General features: G+C 36.1%; 1 long non-coding RNA gene across 12 annotated transcripts in view; it reads right to left on the reverse strand.

The window, feature by feature from the left end:
• LOC144287842 (uncharacterized) overlaps positions 1 to 25,077 on the reverse strand; it is a 435,194-nt gene that overhangs the window by 323,967 nt on the left and 86,150 nt on the right. The window lies entirely within an intron of this gene.

Below are 25,077 nucleotides of genomic sequence, written 5' to 3' on the forward strand. Positions count from 1 at the left end.
TAGGAAAGTTTTCAGCTATGATTTGTTCAAATAAATATACTGGCCCTCTCTCGCTTTCGGTGCCCTCGGGAACCCCAATTAAACGTAGGCTTTTCTTCCTCAGGCTGTGGTTTATTTCCGTTAATCTATCCTCATGGTCTTTTAAATGTTTGTCTCTTTTTTCCTCAGTTTCCCTCTTTGTCATCAACTTGTCTTCTATGTCACTCACTCATTCTTCCACCTCGTTAACCCTCGTCGTTAGGACTTCTAGTTTGGATTGCATCTCATTCAATTGATTTTTAATTTCTGCCTGATTAGCTCTAAATTCTGCAGTCATGAAGTCTCTTGAGTCCTTTATGCTTTTTTTCTAGAGCCACCAGTAGCTGTATAATAGTGCTTCTGAATTGGCTTTCTGACATTGAATTGTAATCCAAATTTTGTAACTCTGGGAGAGAGGACTGTTTCTGATTCTTTCTTTTGAGGTGAGGTTTTCCTTCTAGTCAGTCATTTTGCTCAGTGCAGAGTGGCCAAAAACAAGTTGTATTGGGAAAAGGAGAAAAAGAGTGGAGAGAAAGGAAAGAAAAGAGAAAAAGAAGAAAAAAAAGGAAGAAAGAAGAAAAAAAAGAGAAGAAAAAGAGAAAAAGAAAGGGAAAAAAAGAGTGGGGGAAGCAAACAGAAATCAAAAAGCAAACGAACAAACAAAAAAACACGGGGGAGTATCTTCTGATTCTGTGTACTTTAAGTCCCTTGACTTCCCCTGGAACTTGTCTGTCAGCTGGTCTTCCGGGGGAGGGGCCTGTTGTGCTGATTTCCAGGTGTGAGCACTTGTGGAAGCTGCTCTGCCCCCTGCCTGGTGCAGGGCTCCGTGGGGGTTGTTTACCCCGTGAGGCCCCAGGAGGAGCAACCGCAGTGGCGGGGCCAGCCCTGGAGCCCTGGAGTCAGCTCCCGCAGTAACCCCGGAGCTCTCCGTCTGCAGGGCCTGGAGGCTCCGGGGCGGGGCCGCTGATCTGCTCAGCTGGGGCAGGAGCGTCCTCGCTGTCCTGGGCCCTCCCGGCCTCTGCCTGTCCCGGGGGAGGCGGGATCCTGGGCTGTGTCCCGGCGCCCTGTGCTCCGGAGCCTGCGCTGGTGGATTCGCGCTCCCGCCCCGCAGCCCCCTCCACGGAGCCGCCCCCGAGCCCCCCGAGCTGCTCCCGCCCCGCAGCCCCCTCCGCGGAGCCGCCCCCGAGCCCCCCGAGCTGCTCCCGCCCCGCAGCTCCCCCGAGGTGCTCCGGGTCCCGCCGTGCGCGCTGCAGCCCTTAGGGAGCTCGGCCGCGGGGTGTGGGGCTCTCCCGGGGCGCAGGTGTCTGTCAGTGTCCCCGGGAGCCCGAGGGCATCCCCGCCCTGCTGGGTCCTGCTCCACCTCCCTGCGAGCCCCTTTCCGCCCGGGAAGGTCGGTGCAGCTCCTGCTCCTCCGGGACGGGGCTCTCCTGTCCTGGGGACACTCGCCCCGGCCTCAGCCCGGCTCCTCGCGGGGCCCCTTCCCCTTGGAGGCCTTTTGTTTCTTTTTTTCCCATCTTCCTACCTTGATAGAAGTGCGAACTTTTCTCACTGTAGCATTCTGGCTGTTCTCTCTTTAAATCTCAGGCCGAATTTGTAGATTTTCAGGATGATTTGAAGGTTATCTAGGTAATTTGGTGGGGACAGGTGACCTGGGGACCCTACTCTTCCACCATCTTGCCCCTCCTCCTGATTTCTTATTTTAGAACTTTTTGCATAACCCAAGGTCATGAAGATTAGGACCTAGATTTTCCTCTAAAAATTATAGTTCCATATTTTATATTTAGATACATTTTTAATAATTTTAAAAAATATTTTAGTTGAGAGACAGCATGAGCAGGGGCGAAGGGCAGAGGGAGAGGGAGAAGCAGACTCCCTGGTGAGCCGGGATCTGGACACAGAGCTCAGTCCCAGGGTTCTGGGATCATGACCTGAGCCAAAGGCAGACACTTAAGTGACTGAGCCACTCTGGTGCCCCACATTTCAGTGCCTAGTACAGAAGAAAACTCAGTTTGAGATCCCCAATGGATACATCACAATTTGTTAGGACTGCTTTCTCCATGGAATTGACTTTGCATCTTTGTTAGAAATCAATTAACAGGATTTGAGTGGGTCTTTATGGAATCTTGGGCACCATTAATCTGTATGGATATTCTTTCACATATTTTGGCTAATGTAGCTTCATGGTGAAACTTCAAAGCAGGTTGTATGAATCTTTAATTTTGTTGATTTTTTTTAGTATTGTATTTTCTCATTCTTTTGCCTTACCATATAAATTCGCAGTCTGATTGTCTAGGTTGTCTAGATTTTCCAGGGGGATACTGACTGAAGTTTTGTTATAATTATAGATTATTTGGGCAAAAAACAGACCTGGACTATGATGAGTACTCAAATCCAGGAACATAGCCTATTTCTCCATTTACTGAGGTCTTTTATTCCCTTCATCATGATTTTGCAATGTTCACAAAACAGATTTTGCATATTACATTTACAACAATATTTCCTTTTGGAGTGGAAGGCTGTAATAAATGGTCCTGGCATATTGATAGTTATCACTATTCTTTTTAGTCATTTTCAACTACTTGTCAGCATACAAATACAAATGATTTTCATCAAATGACTGTGTCCTATGATTATCCTAAACTCATTTATTACTCTAGGACATTCGGTGTCATTGTGTGTGGGTATCAGTTTTTAAATATTAATGTAATTTCTTTAAAAGGGAAGTTTCATATTTTCGCTTCCAAAGTTTATGCCATGTATTTTTCTTTATTCCTCTTGTTAGGACTTCCAGGATAATGATGAATAAGAAGTGTGCAAGTGGGGGAATCCCTGGGTGGCTCTGCAGTTTAGCACCTGCCTTCCACCTAGGGCATTGATCCTGGATCAAGTTCCCCATCAGGCTCCATGCATGGAGCCTGCTTCTCCCTCTGCCTGTTTCTCTGCCTCTTCCTCTTTCTCTCTCTCTCTCATGAATTAGAAGAAAGAAGAAAGAAAGAAGAAAGAAGAAAGAAGAAAGAAGAAAGAAGAAAGAAGAAGAGTGCAAGTGAACGTCCTTGCCTAGTCCTGATTTTGGGGGGGAAGGCATGAAGCATCAAGTTTTTTCAGCACTAGACAAGGTACAGGTTTTTAGATGACCTCATCAAAGAAATAAACTATCAAAATTTATTAGAGTTTTAAATCATGAACAGATTTTTCAAATTATTTTTCTGTATCCATTCATAGGACTGTTTTGCAGTTTTATTAATAGAGCTGCATACACTGATTTTGAAATAAAAAAAAAAAACCAAACTAGTTTTAGCCTCAAAGCAATGTTATCTCATAAAATAACATAGAAAGTGTTTTGTCTCTCCAAGATTTTGTATAATCGGTGATATTTGTTAACTCTTGTGTAGCATTTGCTAGTGAAACCAACCAGACCTGGAGTTTATTATGATCATTTTAATGCACCCATTTAATCTCTTGATGTAGAACTATTAAGTCACCACATTTCTTAAACTTGATAATTTTGTAGTATAATAGAACCTCAAACTTATGAATCCAGGTGCTTAAATAAAAACTGCAATTAAGCTACTATCCTCCCGAGAAAAATAAATTTTATCTAATATAATCAAGCTCTTTAAAAGATAGTTCTAGATTTTTCCCCCTTTGAAATGTAAACATACATAAAACTGAAAATCTGTTCACCATCATTTTAACTTTTGAGGGTTTTCTTTTAATCTGAGTTTTCTTATGATCAAAAAACTTAAACATGCCAAGACAGAATATTTTCCATGTTTTTGCATATTTCAGGGTTGTTTTTTTTTTTTTTCTATCCTATCCATTTTCTGGTTCTAGAACTCTAATGACAGGAATGTTTAGAACATCTGTGATTGTGCTACAGGATCCTCAGTCTCCTAATTTTTTCCCTGTATTTTTGCCTTTCCATTATTTAAACTGAGTAATTTCTATTATCCTCAAATTTACTAATCTCCGCAATACTCTCCATTCTGCCTTTGAGCCTATTAACTTTCTAGTTATTGCATTTTTCAAGTCTAAAATTTCCATTTGGTACTATATTTTATAATATAAAATATAAAATAAAATATAAATATATATAAAATAAAATATATATAAATATATAATATAAAATAAAATATAGTATATATATAAAATATATATTATATATTTTACCAAATATTATATATCAATAGTATATATATATTAGTACCAAATATATTATATATATATATAATGTAGTACCATATATATTCTATTCTATATATTCTATTCTGTATATATTCTATTAGAATATTCTATTCTCTGTATATTCTATTATATATATATTATATAGTACCAAATATATATATATTCTATTCTATATATATTCTATTGTATATCTAGAATTATATATCTATATATTCTACATATATCTAGAATATTCTATTCTATACATATTCTATTCTATTATATATCTATATCTATCTATCTATCTATCTATCTATATATATATTTTTTTTTTCCTCCAGGGAATTTCTATCTCTGCATTTTCTAGAAGTGTGTTGCTTTACCCTGGCTTACATGTTTATAATACCACTTTTAGATTTTGATAATTCTCACATTTTGTTCATCTTGGATATAGCATCTGTTGATTATCCTTCCCTAAAGAATTTGTCAGATCTTGTTTATTGAGTCATGTTGGATTGTATCTGGCATTTTGATTATCATCAGAATAAGGGTTTTATTTAAATTCTGTGGAAGATAGGTTTTGTTCTAGTTTTAGCAGGAAATCAATCTATGGTTTATATCACAAGTTCTATCCCATATTCTGTGTACTTTGGTTCTACTTTCAGTTCTATTTCATGACTTTTCAGTGCTATTTAGATCTGTCCTGCACATATTCCACCCAAATTAGCCATAGTCTAATTACTAGGTTCAATCCTCAAATACTTTGATATTTTATTAAAATAAGATGCTATAATGTGCAAATTAGGAATAAGCTCAAGTATCCATACAGAATTTTATGCCACTTTACTCTCAATCCCTCTATTCTATGCTCAATGTTCCCTACTCCAAATGGCAACTAGTCCCCTTACTAAAAAGCTAATGGCTCTCATATTGCACAGTCCCCATGACTGTTTCTGCTTTGGGGGCTAAATAAGAATATAATAAAACAGCAATAGGAATTCCCCTTACCCTTTGTAGAACTCTGTTCCTTTGGTAAGAAATATTCTCAGAGTTTAGATGCCAAAATAGTCACCATTTCACTGTCTCTGCTACTAGGTTTCAAGGTTCAGAAATGGAGCTTGAAGACATCAGATTTTAAAAAGTGTTTTTTCCTACTTTCTCTGTTCCACAGTGGTCCCTTTTGTGCACTTGAGCCAGAAAAAAGGGTTTTCTTTTGAAAACCTTTATGTCTGTGCTCAGTGCACAGTATTCCATTGTGTCTAGGCCAGAAGAAAAGAGCTCCGTGAAACTCACCATAGGTCATGCATGTTTTGAGTTCTGGGTCCCCCCCCCTCCCCATATCTGCCTACTGCAAGTTTAGATCTCAACCCAGGATGCTCCATGCATTCTTTCACAATTTTTAATTGCATCCAGTGGGAAAGCAGAGTGAAGTGTGCTTTAGAACCAGAAGCTGAAATCTGCATTAAAAAAAAAAATTTCAGCAAATTGATATTGCTGGAATATGAAAATGTTTTTCCTCATGTGTATTCATTCAATTATGAGATTAAGAAAAAAGATCAGATATAATCTAGTTTTGTTTCTGTGTGATGCTCAAGAATATTAAAAGTGCAAGAAAAAGAAACATCAGTTTTGTATTTCCAACTTTCCTCCAAAAAAACTAGAGCAAATATGTTAGTAAAACAAACTCAAAGGCAATATCTCCAGCAAAACTAGATGAAATGTATTCTTACTACCCTCCCTCATATTCAGGGCAGGTTTGGCCAAATCATAAATGGCAAAAAGACTCATACAATGTCACCACTCTGAAAAAGGAAGAGGCAGAAAGACAAAAGGACTTCTGGTGTTCCTTCGAGGTAGAAAACTAAAAATTACCTCTCGGTGTTCACTAGGAAGTTTTATAATTCAATCTCACAATAGGAGCTAAATCTCAACTTTTGGCTTTCAGTTGATGCAATGAATAAATTACTAATTATTTGGAACCAAAGTTGTCACAAAAGAAAAGTGAGAGAAATATGAATTTAAGTAAGATTTTCTTCAATCCTAAAATTGGAATGTAGAAATTGCTTTCTAGCTCTGACCTTTGGTTATTTGAAATAATGACCAACCCACCCAGTAAAAACAAGCACTGCCAGTATTTAGATTTGGGTGTCTAACTGCCATTTTGTCTTCAATGCAATCAACACTATGTGGAGATATATTTACTCTTTTGGGACAGCACATGTATGACATGAGCATAGCAGACCTTCTAATACTGGGAAAAGAACCTAGTTATTTGCCTTTTGTCAAGAGGACTCAGGCAACATTGATTCCTAATGATCAATAGCAGGACAATGTAAGTTTCAGCAACAGTCATAAGAGACTGAAACATATCACATATTAAAGTCAATAAATCGAATAACAATACTAAAAAATAAAAATACAGTGGTCAACTTTGGAGAAATCTAGGATATCAACTCATTCTGAAAACTAACCGTTAGAAGAAAAAAAAGTATTTTACTTGCCTTTCTTCACAAGGTAATCAAATCATACATAAAAGGGTTTGTTTTATATATATATATATATATATATATATACACACCAACTATCAAATAGACAAGCAATAACAAAATTAAAATATCACCAATTTCACACCATCACTTGATCTTCAATGGAAATTAAGGCTATCAAAATTAAAAATGGTGACAAATGATAAATTCCTTATAATGAGTATACAATTCTACCTGCAAAGTATTCTTACAAAAATATTTAGAAGATTCACTTTACAGAAAAGAAGGAATATAAAAATATGTTAATGGGTAGAATCAGCAAAATTGAGACTGAGAAGCTACAAGGAAAAGGACTTATGTTCTTCAACAAATTGCAGGAATAGTGAAGAAAGATGAAAACTGAATCACCATGTTTTAAAAGGGAACTGAATTTATAAACAGATTATATTCTTTTCCCTTATTCTAGATTTATAATCCAATCAATCAAAATATATTCTGACACATAAATATATTAAGTCATATGATACTTGGGATTAGTTTCAAATATATTAGATATGGTAGTGGTAGAGGATGAGGTAAGGATATAGATGAAATAAAAGTGAACATGAGTTAAAGGCTGTTGAAATTGGTGATGGGTAAATTAGAACTGATAATACAATCGATCTTTAACTTCTACCTTCACAGTTTAAAAAAAATGTGATGTGATTTTCTGGTATAAGTGATTAGAACTAAATACAAGTGTGAATATAGTTTCAGACATGTCTGTGGTTGAAACTTTGTTATTCACAAGTATAATATATTAACTCATTATTAACATTCTACAAAGTAATGGAAGTGTGGGGGCCAAGAAAATTAAGGCCATTCCACTTTAAGTTCAGCGTTAGCACAAGTACAGCCATCCCAGGCCCCTGTGAATAAGAGCTGAACTTCACCTTACTTCAGTTACAGGAAGAAAACAGCTTACAGCTTAATGCCCTAGAAGGCCCCATATTAGAATGAGAGCAGAGCTCAATGCCCTGGAAGGCCCCATATCAGAATGTAAACAGAACTTGAGAAATTCCTCCACCCCTTCTGGAGGTCCCCTAGATCAGCCCATAAAACTCAGCTGAAACCCATCTCGGGGTCCAAGTCCCTGCTCTCTGTGTGGAGTATACTTGGACCCAAGCTCGATCTTGTAAATAAACCCTCATGTGTTTGCATTGGTGTCGGCTCCTTGGTGGTTTCTTGGATTCGCAATCTTAGGCACAACAGGAAGATTTCTTATTCTCGATTTTAGGTGTAAATCTTTAAGTAATGATCCAGGATTTTCTAAAGAAAAACTAATTGCGTATTTGTATGCTAAATAACTCCTAGGAAATAGGAGAATGCTCAAATTTCTACACATTCAGTGGACTGAATCATTTACACTGTGTGAATTCAACCTTTTTCCTTTAGATACAGAATTATTTTAAAATATTTTAAGTTCATAATTCCGATTACAATCATTTCAAATCTGTGCTCTTAAGTTCTGAGCAAATAAGATTACAACTGAAAAATAAATACACTTGTGTTTCCAAAAGCTCCCTTTTTTATTATTTTCTCTTTCTAGTTTGATTTATCTCACTTTAAAAAGCACTGGTCCCCAAAAAAGAAGCATATTTAAACTCTCCCTATGTTAATCACAGAAAAACTCACTTTCACCACAATTTAAATGCCTGAATTTTGTTGGCAGAAACTGCACTAGTGTTGAACAGAGCTTTGAAGGCACAAAGCAAGCACACTTCACACAGCAGTTTAAAAGTTTTCCATTTGACTATATTTACATAGAAATAAATTTTAACAATGTGTTTAAGTATCTTATTTCAATGACCAATGTGTAACATTAAAAGATATTGGAAAGCTCAAACCCCTAATTTTCTGACTATATGAAACAGTTTCACAGAAGGCCTTTTGTGGAACGGCCTGTGTCCTACATCAAATGCTTTATTATTTGCATCTATTTATATGAATCTTGCATTTGTCTGTAATTGTAAAAACACAATGGCTCACTAAGTACAGAAGCACTTGGATTGTCTCTATTTGAGCACCTAAGGGTACTCATTAAGGGTTGAAAGGGTTAACCCATTCAACTTTAAAATCCTGAAACTCCTGTTCTCTCAGTATTTTGTAATTGGCCAAACTTAGTTGTGACTAGCAAGTAAACTGTTCTTGTTTTGCTTATTACATAATTTAAGGCAGGTTTCAAACACTTGTCTTAAATTAACCCAAGCTGATATTAATTGATTGCCACTGAATTTATTTAGGTCTTTTCAGACATCATTTCGTTAATACTTCACTTTGTTTCTTTATACCTAAGCACTACCCTAATTTCATACTGTGATTTTGTTACTTTTTCAAATTAGGTATTCTAGAGCACTCTCAAAGTGTTACATAATCTACATGCAATGTTAGAGTTTCTATGATACAGTAAAGCATTCTTTTTAATTGATAGGAGAATCCTAAGGTGATATTAAATGAATTTTTAGAGTTATTTTCAACTCTGGAAGGAGATCTCTCTATTCAATAAAGTATTTTTGCCACAATGTTACATAGTCTTTTAGATTCTATAGAGTGGAAAGGCAAAAAGATGCAAGGTGACCACCATGTCTGTCTGTTGGGACTAACAATCATGTTTTGATCTGATTAGGATCACTATTTTCCAGGCACCTGGGTGGCTCAGTGGTTGAGGCTCTGCCTTGGGCTCAGGTCATGATCCCAGGGTCCTAAATCAAGTCCCACATGGGGTTCCCCACAGGGAGCTTGCCTCTCTCTGTCTCTCAGGAATAAATAAATGAAAACTTAAAAAAAGAAAATCACCTTTTTCTTCTCAATCACTGTCCACTTGCTCTTTAGTAATTTTAGCTAAGCTAATTTTGCAATCTCTTGTTATGAGGTCACTTTATCTCCCTTTTAATTTGTAAATTTCCCTGTTTTAAAATGAACCTATTCATATGGTAAATGTGTTAACACCCTATCTATGTGCATACACTTAAAAGTAAATTTAACTTAACGTTTTAAACTGAATATTAATTTAAGGTTTGCCTTTCTCAGTGAACTCTTCCATTTTCTCTAATAAGTTGAAAAATTTAGGGTTAAAAAGTATCACAAGGTTTATAACAGTTTACAATACATTCACATAACCTCTAATTTCTAATAGTGCTTTATAATTACTGAAAGTCAAACTTTACATTCAGAAACATTATATTCTAAATATTCTTCTAAAGTGGTTCAGATTTTTTTATTCATTGCATCAATGATATATATAGTTTTAATATAGAGGATTTAGAGTGAACATTATAGAGTATTCAAAAATTTCAATTTTTCAAGTTGACTAACAGATCTCTAGCAAATGAAATGCAGTTTTTGGTTTCCTCTGAAATTTTATTAACCAAAATCAAGAGACATTCCTTTAAGTTTTGATGGCTTTGGTTCTCCCATCATTACCTTTAGGCTCATACATTATGTTTTTTTTTTTTTTTTTTTTTTTATTTAAAAGGAAAAAAAAAACATTAATATTGTACTAATTCCTAAAAAGCCCATATGTTCAGGCAACTTGGTAATGTGTAACAACTTTTTGAGATTCACTCTGCTGATGTACCACACAGTTTCTTTCAATACTTCCTGAACAGATCCCATGCATCAGCCACTAAAACGTATGCTGAGAATGAAAGGATGACTAAAATACAAATTCTGATTTTAGGAACCTCTATGTCCAGTGCAGCACAAATACAGATAATTGTACGAAACTGCCAGTTGCAATGAAAGTCCTTTGTCCTTTAGTAAAAATCTCATTATAGGAAAATACTTATAAAATTTGAGAAAATTACACTATAGAAATGTTAAATATAGTTTCAATAAGGAAAAATGGCAATGAAAATTTATCAAAATATCCACAAAGATATATATAACTTCACTAAGCAAAATATTCTAAACGTATTCTTGTGTGAAATGTTTCTCTTAATGAGTGACTTTATAATATTTTAAATGTATTATTTGTATTTAAACAAAATTGGAACTCATGGAAATTTGATAGGGGTCATCACAATGTTTATGATGGAGGAGGATGTCACGCAGGCTAAAGTTGCTGCAGCATGACTCAAAAAAAAGAAGTCACTCCAACAACACTCTAAGATAGCAGTCATACCATTAGTAAAACTCAGATATAATCAATAAATATAATGATAGACCATTAGGGAATTGGTTTTATTTGGTTACAGGCACATAAAAAGGACATAAATATTGTTCCATGACTTACAGTTTAACTTTTAAAAGATACATTCAAGGTAAAAACCAATAAAGGAGTCCTGAATTGTTAGGAAAAGTTTAACATGTTATAGTTGAGATGTCTGTTGGATATCCAAATGATGATCTTCCAGAGACAGAGGAGTGTAAAGCACTAGAGTCAGAGGAGATACACAGTCTGGAAGCAAACGTTAGAGAGGGAAATTGTATATGTATAGTATTTGAATCAAATGATATGTTCCTAGGAAGAATCCGCAGAGGCTAAAAGAAGAAACTCAAAGAAAGTTGAAGGATGCTACACTGCAAGGAAAGAAGCCAGAAAATATGAAAGAAAAATGGGGAGGAATATCAAGAAATGCTAGAAGATGACAAAATGATATCGTAAGTGTTAAAGGCCAAAAATGGTCAAAGTTTCTAACTGAAAAAGTGCATTTATGACTCTAATGAATTAAGGGAGGTATTTATTGATATTAGGATGATTAATGCAAAGTTATAAAAATGAAAAGACTCACATCAACTAATAAAAAGTCAGTGCAGTTCTAAAAGGACCGGCTTCAGGGAGACCAGCATGTGCTTACTTACAACTTTCCCCACTAACATACTGCATAGCCCAGGGGGAACACTGAAACAATCCCAAATATACATCCAAATTTGATGTGCAAGAAAAAACTAGAGAATTCTTGATGGTATGTCTTTCACAGCTGTGACTCAATAATTTTCATAGTTAAATTATAAGGCTTGTAGTTTTTCATATCAGCACCCTCAAGCAAAAACCATGCCATTGGACAACTGCCTCTTGATGAGGCATGGCTTCTTCCAAACAAAGTATGATGTTTTAAAAGGACAGAGGCAGAAGAGAGTAATTGGGGTAGTAATTGGTCCAAACTAAAATTGGTTCACAGAAAACATGGCCTCTGGCACAGCATCTTCACCAAATAGAGAATAAATTATATGAATATGAAATTTATCTAAATGACTTCCTAGGGCTCTGGCTGTCTGCCAACTTGTTCTGGTGGATAATTGAACTGGCTCTCAAAATTTATATCAACCATACTTCCTCCTTAGCATTTTAGGGGATGATGCTAATGGAAACCAATTGGACAGTTACTGTTTTAGAAAAACACATACTTTTCCAGCAAAAGCCAGGCTTGAATTGATTGCCCTTCATTCAAGTGTGAATAAAAGAGAAAGTTATCCTGCCTATAAAATGTGTATAATATAAAACTTTTAAAAATTGTATGATAGAACACCTAGATATTGCCTTGCCTGAATTTTCATATTTCAAAACGCACCAAATCCAAGAAAAAGGTCCTGAATGATTAATTTATATCAGTACAAAATAAAGATGGAACTTGTTAAGAGAGTGAAATCATTCATAGACCTTATAACTGAAACAAGATAAAATCTGCTAGAGAAAGTATAGGCAAAATCAAGACTAAAGGAAATGTAATCAACAATGTTAAAGATCTCTTTAATATATTCCTCTACAACACAAGTAAAAATGGAGATTAGAATAGATACAGCAGAACATATAAATCTTAAATGAGGATAATTAATGATTTTAGTAAAGGGACTCCAGGAATTAAATTCATAAGGACTCCATTTTAAACATTAAAATACTAAAGTTAGGGACAATGCTACAGATATAAAAGCAACATATCAGATAAAATTAAGGAAAAGTAATCAACCCCAAAGCATATAGCCTTTTTAATATGTCAAGTATAAAAGAAAAATTCAATATGAGTCAATAATTTAATTATAAAATAAAAGTTTTGGAGTAAAATCATTACATTTAAAAATATAAAATATTTGAATAGAAGTGTAAGTGAAAGAAAGTCTCTTCAATAAATGGTGCTGGGAAAATTGGACATCCACATGCAAAAGAATGAAACTAGATCACTCTCTTTCACCATACACAAAGATAAACTCAAAATGGATGAAAGATCTAAATGTGAGACAAGATTCCATCAAAATCCTAGAGGAGAACACAGGCAACACCCTTTTTGAACTCGGCCATAGTAACTTCTTGCAAGATACATCCACGAAGGCAAAAGAAACAAAAGCAAAAATGAACTATTGGGACTTCATCAAGATAAGAAGCTTTGGCACAGCAAAGGATACAGTCAACAAAACTAAAAGACAACCTACAGAATGGGAGAAGATATTTGCAAATGACCTATCAGATAAAGGACTAGTTTCCAAGATCTATAAAGAACTTATTAAACTCAACACCAAAGAAACAAACAATCCAATCATGAAATGGGCAAAAGACATGAACAGAAATCTCACAGAGGAAGACATAGACATGGCCAACACGCACATGAGAAAATGCTCTGCATCACTTGCCATCAGGGAAATACAAATCAAAACCACAATGAGATACCACCTCACACCAGCGAGAATGGGGAAAATTAACAAGGCAGGAACCCACAAATGTTGGAGAGGATGTGGAGAAAGGGGAACCCTCCTGCACTGTTGGTGGGAATGTGAACTGGTGCAGCCACTCTGGAAAACTGTGTGGAGGTTCCTCAAAGAGTTAAAAATAGACCTGCCCTACGACCCAGCAATTGCACTGTTGGGGATTTACCCCAAAGATTCAGATGCAATGAAACGCCGGGACACCTGCACCCCGATGTTTCTAGCAGCAATGTCCACAATAGCCAAACTGTGGAAGGAGCCTCGGTGTCCATCGAAAGATGAATGGATAAAGAAGATGTGATTTATGTATACAATGGAATATTACTCAGCTATTAGAAATGACAAATACCCACCATTTGCTTCAACGTGGATGGAACTGGAGGGTATTATGCTGAGTGAAGTAAGTCAATCGGAGAAGGACAAACATTATATGTTCTCATTTATTTGGGAAATATAAATAATAGTGAAAGGAAATAGAAGGGAAGGGAGAAGAAGTGTGTGGGATATATCAGAAAGGGAGACAGAACGTAAAGACTCCTAACTCTGGGAAATGAACTAGGGGTGGTGGAAGGGGAGGAGGGTGGGGGGTGGGGTGAATGGGTGACGGGCACTGAGGGGGGCACTTGATGGGATGAGCACTGGGTGTTATTCTGTATGTTGGCAAATTGAACACCAATAAGAAATAAATTTATTATAAAAATAAATAAATAAACAAACAAACAAACTTATGGAAAAAAATAAAACCTAAAAAAAAGTGTAAGTGAATAAATTTTTTCAAAGAAATTAGCCATTACTAGAAATGTAAATCCTTTCTAAAAACACAAGTCTGTATTGTGTATGCACACACAAATATACCACAGTTGTAGAACTCAAATCAACTGCAGAACAGACTATAACTTATAAGCATATTAGACTAAAGTCAATCTACTCCGCTCTAGTTTCTGACTCTATGTAATTTGGACAAATTTACTCAGCCTTTCTATATAAGTAACAATACCATTATAGCAGACCATAAGAGTTTATGTAAAGTCCTAAGTACAGCAATATGTTTGGCATATAGTAATCAAAAATAAGTGTTCAAATAAAGATATGTAAAATGAATAGATGCGAACAAAGAAAACATGGAGGCTAAGTACAGAAATTCATTTTTAAAAGCTTGGCGGTTAATTATAGAAATGTATATTCCTGCATGTCTTCAGTAAATAACTAGTAAAGTAAAATCCAAGTTATGAATAATTCTTTAGAGAGAAAAAAATAATAATTCATCAATAGGCATTTGTAGGAGGAAAGGACTTTAGTAAAGAAAAGTTTGGTGCAGCTCCAGTGGCTCAGCGGTTTAGCACCACCTGCAGCCCGGGGTGTGATCCTGGAGACCTGGAATCAAATCCCACGTCAGGCTCTCTGCATGGAGCCTGCTTCTCTCTCTGCCTGTGTCTCTGCCTCTCTCTCTCTCTCTCTCTCTGAGTAAATAAATAAAATCTTAAACAAATAAATAAATAAATAAAAGCTTTAAAAAAAAAGAAAAGTTTATTCTCACTCCATGTTATATAAAAAGAAACCAAAAGTTATTTGATGTTTCATAGAGTATTTTTTAAATGACAGGCAGCAAACTATTTCACCTTCCTGTGTAAGAGGAGGGTACATAGCACAGATGAAGGAACATTGAAGGAAAACCACTTCATAAATCTGTCCTGGGCCCTGCCAAGGAGAGATGGTCTACCCTGGGTGAGAGGCAGGATTACTGAAACCTTGCCTGAGACGATAGGCAAGCAATCATCAACTAGGAAGATATAGCAGTCAACCAGTTGGAGCGAGGTAAAAGAATGAAGGAGACCTTTGAGAGACAGCGAGAAGGTGTAAATGTGAGATAGAACACAGGTAACATGATGATCCAAATCCAGCTCAATTCCTGACAGGACTGAACCAACCATCTACACTACCATTGTAGCAGATAAAGAAACATGTATCATTCATTTCATGGCATGAATTTCATACATTTCAGCCTGTAAATGTTCTAGATACTATGTTAAGTAGTCAATTAAAAGTTCAAACACAAAATGAAGTGAGGATAAACTATCTGCCAAGAGTCAAAACAATTAACAAAGCTTTATTCAGAGACTATTCCATATGGTATAGTTGAGAAACTATAAAATGACTATGCTTAATGCACTAAAGCCTCCAACAGAAAAAGTAATCAGCATGTATGAACAGATAGCTTTAACAAAAATGGAGGCTATATAAAAGAACTAGATGACAATACAAAGATGATGAATGCCTTTAAAGGACTCATCAATAGACTTGTCAGAGCCAAGAAAAATATTAGTGAACATCAAGATAAGTCCATTGAAATTATACAAAGTGAAACAGAAGAGAAAAAGTAAACTGAGCATCCAAGAACTGCACAATATTGGATGGTATTTGACGTCCCATAAGGGGCATCTGCTTCCTGAGCCCTCACATGATAGTCTCTTCTATAAAGGCAATATTCCTATTCATGAGAGTTCCAACCTCATGACCCAGTCACTTCTCAACAGATACAATCACACTGGGAATTAAGTCTCAACATAGACTTTTAGGAAACTCAATGTATATCACTAGATAAATAATGTCTAAAGATCTGCTGTACAATATACTGTCTACAGTTAACGATACAATATTGTGCACTTTAAAATTTGCTGAGGGTAAGTCTTGTGATACATGTTCTTATTACACAAATAAAAGGGACTGAAAACTTTGAGACATGTTGATTTGTTCTATCACATTTATTGTAATGATAGTATGAGTATTTACATATGTCTGAATTCAAACTGTATGCACTAAGCATTTGCAGTTCTTTATCAATTTTACTTCAATAAGGCCATTTAAAGAAATATCATTGACAGATGGAACTGTTCTGGGTCTTGACTGTGGTTGGGTGAATATATGTGCCTTCCTAACCTCAGGAATTTATTCTAAAATTGATTCAACTACCAGGTATAAGAAACTGAAACCCAACTTTCAGAAGGGCGTAGTAGATTTGGTGTTATTCGGTTGTAATCCACTCAAGACTAACACATTCATTTACTCAGCTGCTGGGAATCTTGGCTGCTACTGACTTGCAGCTGATGCCCTCCCTGCACCGCTGCAGAAGGGAGTTACCTTGACTAAAAGTGTATCTCACTCCCAGGGAATAATCCACACTCAATGGTCAAACCAAAACTTCAATTTGAGAAGTGTGAAGGGCCATGCCAAATTTAGATTTCTCCCGTGGGATCAACCTTCTGTGTTGCAAATGAATTACACTTCAATGTCTCCCTCATCTTAATCTAGTTATTCTCCTTACTGTATACGTATTTTTCTCCAGAGAACTCTTCATGAACTTCTTTCAACTAAGTCTCTAGCTCAGATTACGTTTCCCAGGGAATCCAATCCAATACTGTACTAATTGGTGGAAATAAAAAGACTGTAAACTTCACATATTGCTACAACACAGACCTTATAGAGCACTTTCCACTGATGCTAGTTCTAAGTAGTGTTAATATTTACCCCCATAGAAATAAATTTTACATTGAAAATGTGATGGCAATCCAGGCTTAAGTAAAAATACAGATTAATTTACTGCAGAAAAATATGAAAAAAATTTACATATAAAAGTTACTAATATAATGCAGAAGGAGTCAACATACAACAGTGACATTAAACCAGATTAAAAGGATTTACTCTGGACCTACCACAGACTAGAAGTGTGAAACTTTAGCCAAGGTACTTGTCACTCCACCTGTGAGTCAATCCCATTAGAACAATTATAACAGAACTTACCATATCCCATTCTGGAAATGAGATAAAATGCTTGACAGTGAGCAGTAGGAGAGTTACTATTCTTCTCTAAATATTTTTAATTGTGGTAAACACATTAAACATGAGATCTACTCTCTTAACCTAAATACTTTTGACTATGACCTCTCTTCACGAACCATCCCATTAGAATTTCACAGAATGTTTTGTGGAAAAGGATACAAAATGAAATATCTGTCATTTTGTCCTTTAATCTCTGTGCTAACGTTAAGGAAACATGTAGCACCTATATAAATAATACATTTTATGGTGTTTACTTTTTATATATAATATTTTGTGTCCCTCTTCTTATGTCATAGTAGGCTTACAACTTTAATTTTCCTGAGATGAGACCTCTATTGACTGAATATATTTTTAAAAATAGGGATTATTTCTTTTAACTGAGTTCTGAATACTTGCATAGAAATAAAAACCTCTGTACAACATCCACATAGGACAGTACATACTGCTCTAGCAGGCATTAATTTAGTTCAACTCTTTTGGATAGAAGGGAAGTCATTATTTACCACTGTGGCCTACTGAATTTGTCTAATAGATGAGATGCATTAACACATACACACACCCACACATTCTAAGGTGATTTTGTGACACCTTTCAGAATAAGACATTATAAACAGTGACTGCTCCAAGCAGCAAAATATCCCGTTAACACCTATTTTCACTCATACATATAATCATATACAATTATACACACATTCACAACCTCATACCCATACCATCAAACGTACCTTCACATACACATTCTTTCTCACATAAACACATTCACGCATACACTCATGCTATAACTATTTTATGTGATTTCTAAATTGGATAGGTTGAGATGCATCCAGCAGTTTAAGAGCATTATGTGAATATGATATTCAAGTTGACCTGAAAAGTATATATTGGGTAAGTTACAGTGAAATTTGAGGAAAACAGACATTAAATACCTCATCAGTCTTTGACTGGCCAATTAACCCTCAACATGACCAAGTCAGATATTCCTCAGAGTTGTTCCATTGGCTTTAAAGCTGATGTGGTGACTTCCACCATTACAGCATTAGATATAACAAATGAAAAGGAAATAAAATTTAAGTATATTTTGTTTCTTGGTTGCTCTTCTGTATCTGAGTGTTTCTGATGATTGAATGGAACACCAGAATTTATATCAATTTCATAGATATAGATATGGCATTAAGAAAAATAGGTACTAATTATAAATATTTGACTTTCATTGTGCGTTATCTCTAGCAAAATGAGCTCCTTGATGACCTTATTATGAGGTTATTCTTTTTGTAAGGCTGACTTCAGACAATCACCTAAAATCGAAGTCAAATTATGCTTCCAACATGCTCTCAAAGCAGCTTCACTGCCCCATTGTCTGTCCTCTAATGTGTCTTTCAAAGCTAATAAAGTTTTCTGGGCTGTGATTTCTATGGGAGACTTCTTTAATGCTAGCCTATATGAATTTTTTATGATTATTAAAAATGTCATTAAAAAGTCATTCTTTGAAGCTGGCAGATGTGATTCTTTTCTCCTATTTTCAAAACAGAAAACAGAATATCCACATATTTGAATTCAACACAAATATAAAAGTTTAAACTTTCCTATACTTTGCCACATACACCAAAGTTTACCCTTGGAAAGAATATTTTCATATATATTTTCAGTTTTCTATTCTGATATGTCTACCACTCAATCTGAGACTAGAAATCACTACTCAAAAGTGCTCCATCTTGAAACTAGATCTATAATTCAAGAATAGATTCTTCATCTTAATCAACAAAGATACTTTTGCAAAAAGGACATATGATCCATATAGCATCACTCCTAGATATACTAACTCAATAAGTCTGGATTCAGGCATGGGGATTTATATTTTCAACAAGTTTCTAATAATAATGATATTCTTGGAATGGGGGTGGGGGAGTGGCCAGAATAGTTAACTTTCTCCTATATACTCAACAGATTAGTTATATCATTTAACATATTTGAACTTAATACTTCCTATTTTCACAACTTGAATCCATAGCATTCTTGCTAAAACAGAATTATTTTAATTCAGATCATTAAGAGTATACATTCAAATATTCCATTTGGAAAGCTAATCCACAATATCTTCATATGAATTATATCTGCAGTAGCAGGAAGTTTGTGGAGAGCGAACACTTTGCTCTGAAAAGAGGGATTTAAAATGGATAAGAAATTGAAAAATAATTAAAACTTTTAAAATATGTCTCTCATACAAATATAAGATGCCAAATATTTTATTACACTCAATAAAGGAGCCAAAAATAATAAAGCATTCAAAGAGCATTTGAGAAACTGGTGGCTTTTAGGCAATGTTAGGATAAACCCATTAGCTAGTTACAAAGCCAAGCAATGTCCAACAGTACCATAAATCATAACTCTGGGTTATCTTTTCCAAATTTTTTGCATCGCTAAAATTTTTTTTCACAAAAATTCTAATTTAACATGTAAACCTCCCTAATCCTTGAACCTCTAATAAATAGTAAGTATTTGAATTAGAGTACCACTAATTTTTTACCCTAACATAATATTACAAAGACAGTTGCCCATCTTTTTGTTTTATTTTCAAATTTCAGATACTATAACTTTAGGAAAAATTTATAGGCCAAAATTTGGGGAGTGATAGGATTTTATCTGGAATGCAGGCTCAGAAAAGGATCATTGCAATAAATCCTTAATTTAATAAAGAACTGCATGACTTTGTAACTGAAACAATTAATGAAAGTACTCTATGAACATATATAGGAGGGTTCGGCTTTTTATAGAAGTTGCTTAAATCTATTTCTCATTGCAGCATCTCACAAACCCTACAGTTTTCCAAAATGAAGTCACCAGAACACAACAAGCAAATAGATCAAAGGAGTATAACCATCCCATCTATAAGATCATGATCTCTCTCTTCTTGCTAGGATATCCCTATGTTTCAGCATGCCACACCAATGGACAATTTAGCCCCTTACAGCAATAATTAACCCATATAACAATCACCAATTCTAGCTCTAAAACTCCTCATTCTTCTAAAAAGTCCACTAGTAGTCTGGATGCCTTTTTGATGTTCCATTTCAGCATAGTATTTTACTGCTTGATAAATTGATTTATCTGAAATCTTAACACTGAATTTTTATTTCCCTACTTATTCGAAACCTGACTTACAATTACACAGCAGCTTTATAGTATAACCCAATGTGTGAAAATGATGGACACTTAAGGAATAGGTAGAAACAGGAGTGATTTCTTAGTTAGGAAAGTCTTTTCCCTAAAATTACACCACAGTGGGTGCCTGGGTGGCTCAGTTGCTTAAGAATCTGCGCCTTCAGCTCAAGTCATGATCCCTTGGGGTCCTGGGACTGAATCCTCCATCAAGATCTCTGCTCAGCAGTGAGTCTGTTTTCCCCCTCTGCCCCCCCCCCCACGCACTCATGCTTGCTTTCTCACTCCCTATCAAAATGAATATCTTAAAAAATTTTAAAAAAAAATTAAAAAAACCAAAATTACACCACAAGTGTCTGCTCTTCCCAAATAACTTAGATATGCAACTAGTCAAGAGTCCATGTTTTCAAACTCATGTATATTTCAGTAATTCAGCAAATTTTAAACATTTCCATATACATGTTATAAAAGCCATTATTCATGTTTTTCCTTTCTATATACCTTACTTCAAGATTCTAAATTTATAAACCCTTAATTTTGTTTTTTATATTTGGCTCTCTAAACTCTAGGTTATTAAATGTGAAATATATCCAAAACTAGAGTTGTCAGTTTTGTGTTCTTTTTTCTTTTATTGTGCTACAGCTTATCACCAGCATTGGCAATATATTATTCCCCTTTCAGTTTTCAATGAAACTTAACACTGTGTTCAAAACGTGTATATTATCTTATATCAATGATGCTATCTATATTCCATTAACACTTTAAACTGCATCACAGGGCAGCCCCGGTGGCTCAGCAGTTTAGCGCTACTTTCAGCCCGGGGTGTGATCCTGGAGACCCTGGATCGAGTCCCACATCGGGCTCCCTGCATGGAGCCTACTTCTCCCTCTGCCTGTGTCTCTGCCTCTCTGTGTCTCCCATGAATAAATAAAATCTTTAAAAAAATAAATAAACTATACCACAGATTATCTTTTATACTCCTCATTTATCACATTTTTTGTTGGAAAAGTCCCACCCCCTATAAAAAGCATTTAACTTCATGTTCTGTGTCAAGAGATCAATGCTTAAGAAAAAAGTGAAAAATCCTTTGACAATTCATATTATCATTTGGCCTGATTCCAGCTATAGTACAAAAGATTGAAAATATTTCTTTAAGATTTCTATAGGAGTCCTATCTTTTTAAAGAAGGATGCTTTTAGGTATAGCGTGTTTGTTTGTTTTCTTCACATGAAAATGCAAAAATTAAATCTTGGAATATATTTTAAATTTCATATGATTCTACAACTTATAAAATCACATTTTTATTGATTTCAGTAGAAGACATCATTCAATTCTCCCTCAGTGAGAAATATCGACATTTTGTACATTTTTAAAATTTTTCCCTAGAAGGAAGATGGTGTCAGAGTAGCAGGACCATAGGCTTATCTCATCCCAACAACATGATAACTATCAAATCACCCTAGATACCCCAGAAATCAACCTGAAGACTGTCAGAACAAACTCCACAACTAAAGAGAGACAAGAGGCCATATGGAAGAAGGTATTGGATGGAATTGCGGAGACATGGTTTATGTGAGAAGGAGATTCTCATGCTGTGGAGGGGAGAGCGCCATGGTCATAGAAAAAGATGAGCAAGAGGAGCACACAGGGAGATAGATGCCCAAGGGAAACATTTCCCCGAGGACATTGGCTTATTAAATAAGAAGGGCTGAATTTCATGTATTCTTACAACCAGTGGGGTGTAAAGTCTGGAGTTTTAAAGGTCAGCTGGCTTGGCTGGATCAAGCCCAGCAGTCACTGCCTTGCTCCTAGAGAGAAGGCAGGCAAACAAGCCAGGGGCAGAAGATATAGAAACAGTGATCTGAAGACAGATAGGCACACAGTGGAGAGATTATTCGCTCTTCTCAGAGCATATCCTTGAGAGGCAGTGTTCACAGAGCTGGATCTCTGGAAACAAAGGAGCTAGATGATGCCATTTCCCTCGTCTACCTGTTACTATGAACACAGAGCCACCCGAGAATAGCAGCACACAACCCAACCTGCCTAACTTACTGACACCAAGCCTCACCCCACTGCATTCTAGTGGGACTGTCCTTCTCAGCCAAGCCTGCCTAAGTCCCAGTGCAGCAAGTCTCTCCTCCAGACATCCAGCACAAGCCCCTACCTACACATCTCCCAATCAGAGATCTGCAGAGCCTCAGTTCTGGTGGAGTTGGTGTCAGGTCTCATTTCACAACTAGACAAGAAGAAGCACACCTAATAAAATTTACCACATTCAGGCTAGGGACCAAAACTGTCCACAACAGGCAACTGGTCTAAAGGACAAAGCAGCCACAACCTAACAGCAGAGCCCAAGCAGCACACACTGGAGACACTCCCTGAAGTACCATTCCCTCAGGACTTTATGACGACTTCTTCATAAGGCCAATACTTTCAGGAGCAGGAGATGTAACTGGCTTTTATAACTCAGAAAAGGTAGAAGAGACTTAGACAAAATGCCAAAATGGAAGAATTTATCCTAAATGGCCTAAGAGGCCTAAGGTCTAAGATAAGGCCTTAAACCTTTACAATTGGTATGGAAAGGGGATCCCTGGATGGTTCACTTGTTTAGCGCCTGCCTTTGGCCCAGGGCGTGATCCTGGAGACCCCGGATTGAGTCCCACATCAGGGTCCCTGCATGGGGCCTGCTTCTCCTCTGCCTGTGTCTCTGCCTCTCTCTCTCTTTCTCTATGTCTATCATGAATAAATAAATAAAATCTTTAAAAAAAAATGACCAACAGTAAAGTTTGCCACTCTGATTCTTCCTTTCATAAAGAAATTCTCTGTGGGGTGTGGTGCTGATTAATAGAAGTTTTACTATGGTAAAGTGGTTTCAAAATGAGTCAACCTAAAAAAGTTAGAGTCAATCTTCTCAAACCCTACTACTGCTTTATCATGCCAACTAAATTTCTGTAATATTCTAAATTCTTTGTTGTCACTTCAATAATATTCCTAGCATCTTCACAAGAAGTGGATTCCATCAAGAAACCATTTTCTTTGTTCATCCATAAGAAGCAACTCCTTTTCCATTTGAAGTTTTATCATGAGATTGCAGCAATTGAGTTCTATCTTCAGTCCACTTCAAATTCTAGTTCTCTTGCTATTTCCACCACATTTGTTGTGATTTCCTCCACTGAAATATTGAACTCCTTTTAAGTCTCCCATGAGGGCTGGAGTCAACTTCTGCCAAACTCCTGTTGATGTTTTGACCTCTTCCCATGAATCATGGATGTTCTAAATGGCAGCCAGAACGGCTAATACTTTATAGAAGGTTTTCCATTTGTTTTTTCCCAGATTCATGAGAAGAATTGTCTATGAAACTCAACCTTATAAAGTTTAAAAGGTTGAAATTCAAGACTACTCCTTGATCCATAGGCTGAAAAATAGGTATTGTGTTGACAGGCATAAAAACATTAATCTCATTGTACATCTTCATCATAGCTCTTGGGTGACCAGGTGCATTATCAATGAGTAGTAATATGCTTCAAGGAATCTTTTTAACTGCAAAAGTCTCAATAGTGTGCTTAAAATTAAACTATGTTATAAATAGATGTGCTGTCACCCAGGCTTTGTTGTTCAATTTATAGAGGCAGAGTGATTTAGCCTAATTCTTAAGAGCCCTGGGATTTTGAGAATTGTCAGTGAATGCTGGCTCCAACTTAAAGTCACCAGCTCCATTAGTCCCTAACAAGAGTCAGTCTGCCCTTTTAAGCCAAGCATGGACTTCTCCCTTCTAGTTATAAAAGTCCTAAATGGCATCTTATTCCAATACACTTATTCCAATACACTTATTCCTCTACACTATGTTTAGTATAGCTACTTTCGTGAATGATCTTAGCTAGATCTCTGAATAACTTGTTGCTTCACCTTGCATAGTTATTGGCTTCCTTTCTTAAGCCTTGTGAACGAACCTCTGCTTGCTTCCAACTTTTATTCTGCAGCTTCCTGACCTGTCCAGCCTTCATAAAATTGGAGTTAGGGCCTTGCTCTGAAGTAATCTTTGGCTTAAGAGATTGTTGTGGATGATTTGATCTTTTATTGAGACCATTAAAACTCTCCATATTAACAATATGGCTGTTTTGCTTTTATCATTCATGTATTCAATAGAGTAGCACTTTTAATTTCCTTCAAAAACTTTTCCTTTTGTATAATACAACTCTGCTAACTGGCTCAAAAGGTCTAGCTTTCAACCTATGTTGGCTTTAGAAATGCATTCCTCACTAAGGTTAATCATTTCTAGCTTTCAATTTATTTATTTATTTTTTAAAGATTTATTTATTTATTTATGATAGACACAGAGAGAGAGAGAGACAGAAAGAGAGAGAGAGAGGGAGGGGCAGAGACACAGGTAGAGGGAGAAGCAGGCTCCATGCAGGGAGCCCGACGTGGGACTTGATCCCAGGACTTCAGGATCATGCCCTGGGATGAAGACAGGCACTAAACTGCTGAGCCACCCAGGGGTCCCCTAGCTTTTGATTTAAAGTACGATGTGATTCTTCCTTTCACTTGAACACTTAGCAGCCACAGTAGGGTTATTAATTGTCATAATTTCAATATTTTTGGACCTCCCTATTCTCAGAAACACAAGGAGGAGAGATGAAAAAATGGCTATTCAATGGAGCAATTAACACACTACACATTTATCAATTGAGTTACATCTTATATGGGTACAGTTTTTGGTACCTTAAAAAAGTTACAG

Source organism: Canis aureus, chromosome 17 (assembly GCF_053574225.1).
Source record: "Canis aureus isolate CA01 chromosome 17, VMU_Caureus_v.1.0, whole genome shotgun sequence".
NCBI classification, from domain to species: Eukaryota; Metazoa; Chordata; class Mammalia; order Carnivora; family Canidae; genus Canis; species Canis aureus.